The following is a 12,730-nucleotide window of genomic DNA, read 5'->3' as shown; positions in this document are numbered from 1 at the left end:
TATCTCCGGAAGGGCAGAAGTTTTCAATTTTGATAAAGTACAATTTACTACTGTGTTTCTTTATTGCATGCTTTTGCTGCCATATCCAGGAAGTGTTGGCCTGGATTGTAGCAACAAGGTTTTCTTCTATAAATTTTATAGTTTTAGGTTTATATTTCAGTGTGTGGTTGATTTGGGGTTAATTTTTGTATGTGGTTCAAGATATAAATTGAAGTTCTTTTTTTAATACTTTGATATCACAAACTTTCCAACAATATTTGTTGAAAAGACTATTTTTCTATAAATTAACTTTGCAGTTTTGCAAAACCAAATAGTGAAAAAAGATATATAGATAGCAAATGAGCACATGAAAAGATGATCAACATCATTAGTCATCAGGGAAATGCAAATTTAAACTACAGTGAAATACTACTACTCACTTATTAGAAAGGCTAAAATAATTTTTTTAATCTAATGATACCAAACGAGGAGGTGGGACACCTCAACACCTCAAACACTCACACATTACTGGTGGAAATGCAAAATAATACAGCCATTTTGAAAATATTTTGATACTTTCTCATAAGTGAAATATATTCTAATCATAAAGCCTAGCCATTCTATATAAAAGAAAGCATTTATTTACACAAAACACACATATTTATAATATATAAATAAGAAATATATACAATATATTATATATGTAACATATGTGTGTATACATACATATATATACGCATACATACACACGCACACACATATATGTATATAATCAGCATTATTCAAAGTTGCCAAAAGCTGGAAACAACACAACTGTTCTTCAACTGGTGAGTGAATAAACAAAATTTGGTTCATCCATAAAAATTTGGTTCAGCAGTAAAAATAGAGGAGTGAACTACTGATACATACAACATGGATGAATTTCAGATGTATCATATTAAGTGAAGGAAGCCAGAATCCAGGGCTATGGTATGATTCCATTTAAGTGGCACTTTGGAAAAAGCAAACCTATAGTAACAAAGGTCAGGCCTGTGATTGCCAGGGTTTAAATTTGATGGTAGTGTTTTACTACAAAGAGGCAGCATGAGGGAGTTTTCAGGGTGATGGAACCGTTCTGTATCTTGATTATGATAGTGATGACATGATTTTAAATAAATCAAAACCCATAGAATCGTACACCAAAAGGAATGAAGTTTACTATAAGTAAAATGTTTTAAAATAAACACAAAATTAAAAGAGAATCATTTATATAAATGGCCAAAAAGTTCATAAGAAGATGTGTACTATCATTAGCCATAGGGAAATGTGAATTAAACCACAGTGAGATATCACTATACATCTACGAAAATGGCTAAAGTTAAGAAGACTGGTTATATCGAGTGTCAGCAGGGATGTGCAGCAACCAGAACACTAATATCATGCTACTACAAATATAAAATGGTAAATACACTTTGCAAAATATTTTGGCATTTATTTATCTATTTTATTTTTCTTTTCTTTTCTTTTCTTTTTTTTTTTTCCTTTCTTTTCTTTTCTTTTCTTTCTTTTTTTTTTTTAGAGAGAGTCTCACTTTGTAGCCCAGACTGGAGTGCAGTGGCACAATCTTGGCTCACTGCAACCTCTCTCTCCCAGGTTCAAGTGATTCTTGTGTCTCAACCTCCCAAGAAGCTGGGATTACAGGTGCCCACCACCACAACTAGCTAATTCATATATATATATATATATATATATTTTTTTTTTTTTTTTTTTTTAGTAGAGATGGGGTTTTATCATGTTGGCAAGGCTGGTCTTGAACTCCTGACCTCAAGTGATCTGCCTACCTCAGCCTCCTAAAGTGCTGGGATTACAAGCATGAGCTACTGCACCTGGCCAATTTTTAAAAAAAGTTAAACATACATCTGCCATACAACCAGGCATTACACTTCTACATATTTATCCCAAAGAAGAGAAAATATATGTCTATTCAAAAACTTGTATATGAATATTCATAAAACATTTTTATAAAACACTCAAACTAATAGAAACAACTCAAATAACTACCTACAGATGGATGGATAAACATATTGTGATATATCCATATAGAATACTTAGCAATATAAAAGAAAAAACCTGGATACCTTTGATACACATAACAACATGGCTGAATCTCAAAATAAGTATGCGAGTGAAAGAGGCCAGACAATAAAGGGTACATACTATATGATTCCATTTATGTAAAATACTAGAAAATGCAAACTGAGTAGAAACAAATCTGTGGCTACCTGGGAATGGGGATTGAAAGTAGAAGTGAGAGGTGATGGGTTAAAAAATTTAAGAGTGATGGAAATGTTTATCATTTTGATTGCAGTTACCATTTCATGGATGTACAAAGTAAAAAGTTATTGAATATTACACTTTATGCAGTTTATTGTATATATTTTATGCCTCAATAAATCTATAAAAAGCAAGTTAAAAACATAAATATTAAAGAACCAAGGTAGGGAAGTTTTTATTTTGGTAGTATTTTTAAAAGATGTTTTCTCTTGAAGCTTTAAAACTTGCATTTTAAAAGTTATTTAAAGAGAGTCACAAATTCAGTGCAATATCATTGGACTGGTGCATACAAAGGCATATTTAAGGGCTCAGTTCTGTAATAGCCTAGAGGAAGAAGAGAGAAAGAAAAGGAAAGAAAATTATGAAAAAGAGTAACTTAAGTTGAAAGTTTTGGGTTTAATAAAATGAATTAAGAACCTGACTGCTATTTATTTTCTCTGCAATTTTCCACTTGAAATTATCAGAAGGTGACCTATACCTATTTGTGTTTGTTGTTTACAGTCTATTTGCAAACACTTTGTTAAAACAAATTAAAAGGAAATATGCAAGTAGCATTATGTTGTTATTTTCAAACTCTGTCTTCCAAGCTTTTTGCTGATTTTTTTCTTTTTCTATGGGTAAGTGACCAGAGCCTTGAATCTTTTTGAATTACTTTGTTATTGAATTGACTGACAAGAGATTTGCAACATTTGCCTTGAAAAAGATTAGTCTATTACAGAAGTGCTTCCTAAAACTGAGTAACTCCTTAACTATAAACATTTTAGGGAAGATAGCTTTGGGAATTTATTATGTGTTACAACATTAATACTCTACAATGTAGGTACTCCTGTTTATTGATTTTACTCTGTAAATTCAGAGATCTATCAACAGCAAGAACCAATGATTAAATAGAGTTACGAATATTCCATAAATGGTATGGGTTGCTAACAAAGTACCTAGTATGAGGACCATACATTCTCTAAAAATACCTGGTACAACCATATTTTTATATCCCATATTTCCTAGAATAGTGGCTTGATTGTAACTGGAATGCTGCGTAAGTCGTAATTTCAACTTGCTTAATAGGAATATATGGCTTGTCACACTTAGTTTTAGGAAGGCTATTTTGGAAAGTTAGTCTTTTAACATATCTTCGGTTGTCTTTTTTTAAGCACTGTCTGTCCTCAAGCTCCCCAACCCTCTGGACTGTCACAAATATGCTCAACTTGTTTCTCTCCTTTGTTAAGCTTTTGTGACTTTGGCAAATTTTTAACCTTGAAGCTGTAGATTATATTAAGGAGCATTTTAGGCCTATAATTCTTGGAATTCTAATGGAGATACCTTGAAGGGGTGGATTAGCTATTATCTTTCAAGAAAATCATGTAGGGAATACAAATGAATGATCAAATCACTTTCCTAAACCAATGGTCCATTTTAACTGAAATCGTATTATTGTATTACTGTCAAGTTTCTCATTAGTTCAGATGCTGAGTAATATCAATGACCTATAGTTCTACTACTTCTTTTACATATCGTTTCCAGCACTTCATATAATACATTTTACTTACCCTTAGAATACATGGTTATTTAAATTACATGATTAATACTGGAACCTGATTTCTTGGCCTAATTACTGTTTTTTTTCCCATTAAGAAAGTACAAGGTATTTTTTATGTAATTTAGTTTGCTTCACTGCCTTTAGTCAAGACTTGATATACATTTGCTAAATTAGAATCTATCTTAGCTTTAAAGATTCCAGCAATTAGATAATCATCTTTGACAGTTAAGGCTGATTTTTGGTGATCTTCTTTAAGAATTTTCTACTTTGTAACATAAGACTTTCTTATATATCCTTTATTCCAGTTGAAACTTATTCACTAACAACAAAATAAAGGTTATGCATAGATTATTATGACTCTCTATTTTCTAAAATGGGCTATTTAATGTATTCTTCAGAATCCCTCCTTCTAATCCTTGATCCCTTTTGGCACTTCTCTCTGAACATTTTTCCAATTTTCTCATTTATTTTAAGGGATGAAGCTCAGAATACAACATGATAATCCAATACATGTTTGACTTATTGTGAATATAATCTTAGCTACTACTAGTTCTGCTTATATTTTTGCACTTTTTAAAGACTTTTAAAAATACACACCCCAGCATTTACTTGGATTTCTGCCCGTATTTTTTAATCTAACTTTTTGTCATATTTTCGTATAACTATTTGATGTGTGTATAATTTATTTTGCCTTCTTAAATTTACTATTCTGACTTGTCCTGGTTTTCCTTTGCTTATTTAGAATATAGACATTTATTACTCTTGTCAAAAACTAAGCTTAATTTTGAGCCTATTCTTTGAGGTGTTCTGTAGGATTAATTACTGTAAAAAACTTACATTCTCATTTGAAAGGAGCTCTATATATTTTATATCATTTATATCTGCTCAAGTATAGGAAATGGCCTATTCTAATTTGGGTAAGTTTAAATGCACTATGTTTAGGTCAATGTCATGCTTTGCCTATAGAGTATCTGCTTGCTCGAGAAGAATAATATAGTCACTGAAAAATATATTTTATACCAAATAGGACTTGAAAAGTTGTTTGGGTATATCCCCATTCATCCCTTATTTTATCTACTATACACTGCCATCAGCCTCCAATGTCATGTTCTCTAATGTCCTTTTGATTTTCTTTGGTAGTGGCAAATGGATATGAATGTGTTTTCATGGTAATTGTAATTGTTGATTGAAGAAATATTTTATGTTTGCATGGTTTAGTTGGTTCAAACTTTCAACACTTGCTATACTTACATGAATCATCCAACAGTAAGATAGAAATGATTGCAATATTGTATCTGGCTAAAGTTTTTGACTAAGTTTAAGTTATAAAAAATGTATTAGGGTGATGAATTAGGTATTTCTCATTTAATGAAATGGTTGTGTTCTATGTGAATTCCATTTTTCCTTAAACTTCAATGATAAAATCAGAGATGTGTCTCCTACCTCCCGAACCCAGCTTCACCAAGCCCAATCATGTTGGAAACATTTGAGTAAGAAAATATTAAGATGGCACCAGGTCTATTAATAAAGAAAATATGAGTTGTACATTTACAACAATCCACCACTCAATATTGCTTAACTTTGTGAGGTAAAATTTGAAAGATTAATATTTCATTATGATTTCTGCATCTATTTATGTAACAAATATTAACTGAGTGTCTACTATATACTTGGCAATAAAGATTGAGAAACTACTTAGGCTTAATACCTGCCATAGAAGTGTTCACATTCTAGCAGATACAAAGCACTATCAGAGTTTTGGTTGAAGTAGGCGCAGTGAGCACTGTTGTTGGTTCCTGGGTCAAATGGAATGCTTCCAAATGAGAAACTTCAAAAAATCTAGGAAGAACATCTAGAAATTAAAAAAGGATGACACTAACACTCAATATCTGAAATAAAACCCATAAATAATGGGGCATTATACTGGTTAAGCATGATCTCTGAGCAAAGCAGGCCGTTGATCTTATATAGGGTTTTCAGGAAGAGTGGTAGCCAGTCTCTAAGATGGCTCCAAGGATGTGGTTCTTGGTTCATGCTTGTGTGTATTTTCCTCTCATAGTGTATCAGGTGTTACCAATAGAATATAGCAGGTACTTCACTTCTGAGTCCAGATCATAAAAGAGAGTCTGGCTTCTTCCTTGATCTCCCTTGGGTAAGTTGCTCTGAGGAAAGCTAGGTGCCATGTCACGAGGATACTGCAGCAGCTCTTAGAGAGGTGTATACGGTGATGAACTGAGACCTTCTGCCTACACAAATTAGGCACTGAGTTCTATGTGAGTAATACAATGTGGAAATGGAGCCTCCAGTCAATCCTTCAGATGACTGCAGCTCTAGTGAGAGCTTGAAGGCAGTCTCATGAGAGACCCTGAGCCTGAACCACCTAGTAAAGCTACCCAGATTCCTAACTCTCAGAAATGGTGTGAGATAAATTTTTGTTGTCTTATGCTTCTAGTTTTGGGGCGATTTGTTTTTTTGTTTGTTTGTTTGTTTTGTTTTTGTTTTTTTTTTTTTGAGACAGAGTCTGGCTCTGCTACCCAGGCTGGAGTGCAGTGGCGTGATCTCCGCTCACTGCAAGTTCCGCTCCCAGGTTCACGCCATTCTCCTGCCTCAGCCTCCCCAGCAGCTGGGACTACAGGCGTCCACCACCACGCCCGGCTAATTTTTTGTGTTTTTAGTAGAGACAGGGTTTCACCGTGTTAGCCAGGATGGTCTCGATCTCCTGACCTTGTGATCCGCCTGCCTCGGCCTCCCAAAGTGCTGGGATTACAGGCGTGAGCCACAGCGCCCGGCATGGGGCAATTTGTTACACAGCAGTAGATAACTAATATAGAAAGCATATAGGTCAGTGATTAGTGGCTTTTAGCAGTGGAAGTAAAATGACACTGTTTGCTGAGTGTGGTTACACAGGAAAGACTGAGTTGCTGATTGGCTTTCAGAAATGTGTTACTAGAATAAGACTTTTGTTCAGTGGTCAACTTTGAAAAGCAGGAAGTCTCACTGACTGGTTGGCTTTCAGAAGTGTGTTTACTAAGTTTAGTTGTCACTGGCTGATATTTAAAACCGATTCTGAGAGTTTCTTATCACCATGATTATAGAAATATAATGGATTAAATAGGTTCAAAACAAGTTCTAGTTTTAACTTGTTACCATGGCTGTAGAACTCTTAGAATATTCTTAGGAGTGTGGGGAAATGTAATGTCAAGAAACAGGGCATAAAGTAAAACAATAGAGATTGCATGTTAGTTGATATAATGAAAGCAATTAAGTATAATGCCTAGGAAAAGAGAATGAGTACATCTGGCAGTATAAAATATACACATAGAGAAATATTGAAGTAATATTTAATAGTTATAAAATAAATCTATATAATATTTTGAAACTGAAATCAATTATGATTTGAGTTTTTTGAGCAAGGGGTAAACAGGGTTGGACAGCTTCACAGTTCCTTGTATCTACTGTAATTGTTGTGAAGGTTAATTTTGTGTGTCAACTTGACTGGGCTTATGGATGCCAGATGGCTGGTAATGTTATTTCTGCGTGAAGGTGTTTCTGGATGAGGTTAGCATTTAAATCAGTAGGCTAGGTAAAGAAGATTTCCCTCTGATACAGGTGGTCATCATCTAATCTGCTGAGGATTTAAATAGAAAAAAAAGGTGGAGGAGGGGCAAATTTCTTGTATCTACTTGAACTAGGACATCCATCTTCTCCTGTCTTGGACATCAGTGCTCCGGGTTCTTGGACTTTTGGACTTGAACCAGAACTTACACCATCAACCCCCAAGATCCTAGTCCTATGGACTCAGCCTGGGACTTATACCATTGGCTCACCTAGTTTTCAGACCTTAGGGTTTGGACCATCAGCTTCTCTGGGACACTAGGGTACAGATGGCAGACTGTGGGACTTCTTGGTCTTTGCAATGGCATGAGTTAGTCCTTCATAGTCAAGTTTCTTTATGTATATCTCTATATAGCCTATTGGATCTTTCCTCTGGAAATCCCTGATGGATATAATTGCTATGATGACAAAATTATGTAATTAATGTAAAGTTAATGTTTATTCACTTTATACACTTAAAAGACTCAGAGCTATACATTTTATGTATATTTCTCATGTTATCTTCATAATCTATATGATAGAAGCTATTATCAAGCTCATTTTATAGAGGGAGATATTATTTCCTAAGAGGCTGAGTAACTTGCTTGAAGTCATGGAGCTACTGAATGGTACAATCAGGATTTCATTCTAACTCTAGAGCAAACATTTCCACATTAAACTGAAAGAAATATGCTTTGTTTTGATGGAGATGATATTGAGTCATCAAGAAGCTATCAAACTATAATCAGTATATTATTTTAGAATTTACTGAGGTGTGTATAATAATCATAAGAAAATAATGCATATGGATTTATTTACAAGGATGGTAATTACAGCACTGTAGTGAAAAGAAATGTTGAAACAATGCAAATATCCAGCAATAGGGGAATAGTTAAATAAATTATGATTCATAAAGAAGATGGAATTCCATGTGACCATTACAATTATGTTATTGAATATTTACAGGAAATATGAAAAATACATTTTAATGAAAAAAGATTACAAACTAGTATGTCATGTATAATATACTCATATAGTTACATAAAATGAGTTAAGAATATACAAACTTTAATATCCACATTTTGTGAATCCAGTGGACTTTATTTACTGTTTTAATATAACAGAATTTTCTAATTTTTCTGCATATTCCACACATTTTGATGCACATTTATTTTTTAATATAATAAAAGATTAAGACTTAAAAATATTATTCTAAACTTACATGTTATGCCATATTCCTCAATTTAAAATTAAGCTTTATCTATTTTTATATTGTTCTTTGTTGGTAGATATACATTTATCTTATTTGTTTTGATTTTGCTGTTAAACTATAATAAAAAGAATATGTTTATATCAAAGTAAAATATAACCTTTCAATGAAAAGGAGAAATGAGCCCATTTTATTACGTCATATTTCAAAACTATTTAAAAATAATTTTACATTTTAAAATACATGTGAAATATATATTTATTTGAGAAATCTCTGATAGTTCTATAAGCTTTTGAGAAACATTCTACTTAATTATCCTTATTCCCCACTGTAATTCTCAGCCCATAGTAGGTATTTGTGCATAAATTGTTTAATGTGTACATGAAGGATTACTATAGCAGCTAAGCTATGTTTTCATATTAAGGATAGATATATTTTTATCATTTATATATTGAAATTACTTTATTTGCTCTCTCTGGGTTCATTCAAAGATTGCTATAACATATGGCTGTAATGTAGTATGGCAGTTCTTTAACATTTACATTTGTTATTTAATAAATAAAATATAAATTTACCATTGAGAGGCAAAAATCCAAGGTGAGATAAAAGCATTATTCAGTCACTCCACAAATATTTATTGTCTGTGTTCAATACCCTACGTTAGACATGAGGAGGATTACATCTTCCCTCTCATGTATTGGTTTAGACTGGGTAAAAGATACATTTAAATAATTAACTACAATAAAAGATAGAAGGTGATGAGTGAGGTAAAACAAGCACATAGTGAGTGCTCCACTGTTCTGCTAAGCAATGTTGAGAGGAAAGGTAAAGAAAACCCTTTGCAAGAGAGAGGAGCATGGAGGCTGCCAACATCTTTGGAGAACAGTAAGAGCTTCTTTAACATTATTCAAAGCTCACAGAAAGAGTCCCCTCAACTGAGACTGATACAGTTTTGCTCTTTGTCCCCACCCAAATCTCATCTCGAATTGTAACCCCCAAGTGTTGTGGGAGGAACCTGTAATCCCTACTTGTCCAGGGACGGAGGCCATTGGATCATAAGGGCGGTTTCCCCCATGCTGTTCTCATGATAGTGTGTGAGTACTCACCAGATCTGATGGCTTTATAAGTGGCTGTTTCCCCTGCTCTTTACTCTCCTGCTGCCTTGTGAAGAAGGTGCCTGCTTCCCCTTCCACCAGTTGTAAGTTTCCTGAGGCCTCCCCAGCCATGTGGAACTGAGTCAATTAAACCTCTTTCCTTTATAAATCACCCAGCCTCAAGGAAGTTCTTTATGTAGTGTAAAAATTGACTAATACAGAGACATTCCAAGTTGGCATAACCATCCCTTCTAAAATAATAATAATTAAAAATAATGCATTTGTTTACTAGCATTAAACACTATTTTATTATACGGTAATCAACTATAATGTCCTATGCACCAATATTTTTATATATAAATTTAATATAAAGTGGATTGCAAAAAATTTGTAAAATTGCAAACCAAGCACTTACTCTCTAATATAACCACTTTTTATTATTTTGTCATAGTTTCTTCCATGATTTTATAAAACTATTTATAACTATAGAATATTTAAGCCTTGAGTGAGATATTATGCCAACTTCCTTTAGATGTTTACAGAGAACCAGTTAGGAGGTATTAGAATATTTGAATTGAGGATCTGAGGGCCCAGAGGCTAAGTGGCTTGTTCGTGATCATGTCCTTAATTTTAACTGCTTTGAGGATTCAAATTCAGGGTCTCATTAGGTCCATATTCCACCCCCTTCATGCACACACATGTACGCACACACATGTGTTGTTGCCTGTGGACATATTGAGTACCAACCTCTTTGGAAAGCTCTGATCATGCATTTTTGGCCCCTCAAATATTGCTTTATATGCCTATTTTAAGCTCAATTCCTTTACTTTTCCAACTACACATATCAAGTAGTAGGAAATAGCACTTCATTGTTAAACCTCTCATAAAACAAAACTGATACTTATTAAATGTAAATGTTGCTTAAGATGAAAATCATTTAATATCCCTAGGGGAGAATGATGACGTTTCCCCCACCAAGACTGCAGCATAATGAAGTGAAAATGTTTTCACAATACTTAGGAATTTTTATAATTGTCCTCTGTATTGTTTGACTGTCAGTTAAATTAGAACATTTGATAATTGTAGGGAGCTGATAAGACTTTCTATTAAAGGTATGTCATTATGTAAATCTCAGTTCAAATATAGTTTGCCAGAATCCTGTTTTGATTATATAATATTATAATAAATTAGCCTATTAAATAAGCATACCTGGAGGGCATAGAACATTTTAAATGTCTTTAAAGTTAACATTAAAAAAGCATATAAATCTTATACTAAAACCGTACTTGTCTTTTTTCCTTAAAGGCTTTAAAATTTGAAGCGTAGATTTTTGTATAAATATAGATACTTTAGACTTAAAATCAACCTATGAATATAATTTATTTAGCTTTAGCATTTGCATATTGTGGGAAAATAGTGAATGATAAATACAGGAAAAATGGCTCCCAGGTTTCATTTGGTATGCAAACACCTGGATACTAGAGTTATTTAATAAACATATTGACAGCTGCATGTATAAAACACTCAAAATTTTATAAAAAATAATTTATCTTTGTGGCTTGTTGCAAATAATAGATGTGCTCTTATAATTTTGACCATATTTATTTTACTTATGGATGGGAAGGGCTCACTGATCATGATTTTCACGTATCTGTTTTTATACATTCACATCACAGTTATATTCTCTTCATTTTTTTTGTGGTGTGGCCCACTTTTTTTTCAGTGTAAGTTTGACACATATCTTTGCAAAAAATAATTGATTCTGTCTCAAGAAGGAAAGGTTCAAATCTTCATTCATGTATAAATTCATTCATTTAATGAATACTCTAAAGTGCATACTGTGGTATTATGTACCAGGAATCTGTAGCAATGTAGAGACAAAAAGGATCATAGAGCGACTGGACATTGAATAGATGTCTATCTGTCCAGTACACAGATGACCTCCCAGAGTGCCTGAATTTAAAAATATGCAGAGCATAAAATGTTTTGACACTATTGAACATTTGTGCTGGTCCTAATTATGCATAATAACCTCCATCTGACAGTCTGTCTAATGGGCAGCTACTATAGATTTTAATATTAAAATATAGAGGCAGAAGAGAAAAGTGGAAGAGATGGATGGGAGAAGAATTTTATAGCAGATGCTGGTGCCTCAGTACACATTGCCATAGGTATAGGCAAAAGTCAAGAGAATGATTTTTATCTTCAAATCAGAATTACTATATAATATACAACCTATATATGTTGCCAGTACTCACTCTATAATAATAACCTAGTATCTGTGGTTTCAGTTTCTTGTTTTAAGTTTGAAGTAATTGTAGTTCTTTTTATAATTAATTTTAAATTTTGTTTTAAGTTCCAGGGTATATGTGTAGGATGTGCAGGTTTGTTACATAGGAAAATCTGTGCCACGGTGGTTTGCTGCACCTATCGACCCACCACCTAGGTATTAAGCCCAGCACACATTATCTATTTTTCTCAATGGTCTTCCTGTCCCCACCCTACCTCCTAACAGGCCTCAGTGTCGTTATTTCACTCCCTGTGTCCATGTGTTCTCATTGTTCAGCTACTACTTGTAAGTGAGAACATGCAATACTTGGTTTTCCGTTCCTGCATAGTTTGCTGAGCATAATTCGTGTTTCTGCAAAGGACATGATCTTGTTTCTTTTTATGGCTGCATAGTATTTCATCATGTATATGTACCACATTTTCTTTATTCAGTCTATCATTGATGGGTATTTGGTTTGATTCCATGTCTTTGCTATTGTGAATAGTGCTGCAATGAACATACATGTGCATATATCTTTATAACAGAATGATTTATATTCCTTTGGGTATATCCAGTAATGGGATTGCAGAGACAAATGGTATTTCTGGTTCTAGATCTCTGAGGAATTGTCACACCATCTTCGACAATGGTTGAGCTAATTTACATTCCCACCAACAGTGTAAAAGCATTCCTATTTCTCTACAACCTCACCAGCATCTGTTGATTCTTGACTT

At 33.4% G+C, this 12,730-nt stretch overlaps 1 protein-coding gene across 1 annotated transcript in view; it reads left to right on the top strand.

Moving 5' to 3' along the window:
* IQCM (IQ motif containing M) overlaps positions 1-12,730 on the top strand; it is a 412,916-nt gene that overhangs the window by 326,580 nt on the left and 73,606 nt on the right. The window lies entirely within an intron of this gene.

Source organism: Rhinopithecus roxellana, chromosome 2 (assembly GCF_007565055.1).
Source record: "Rhinopithecus roxellana isolate Shanxi Qingling chromosome 2, ASM756505v1, whole genome shotgun sequence".
Lineage (NCBI taxonomy): Eukaryota > Metazoa > Chordata > Mammalia > Primates > Cercopithecidae > Rhinopithecus > Rhinopithecus roxellana.
This window is presented reverse-complemented; position numbering and strand designations above follow the sequence as displayed.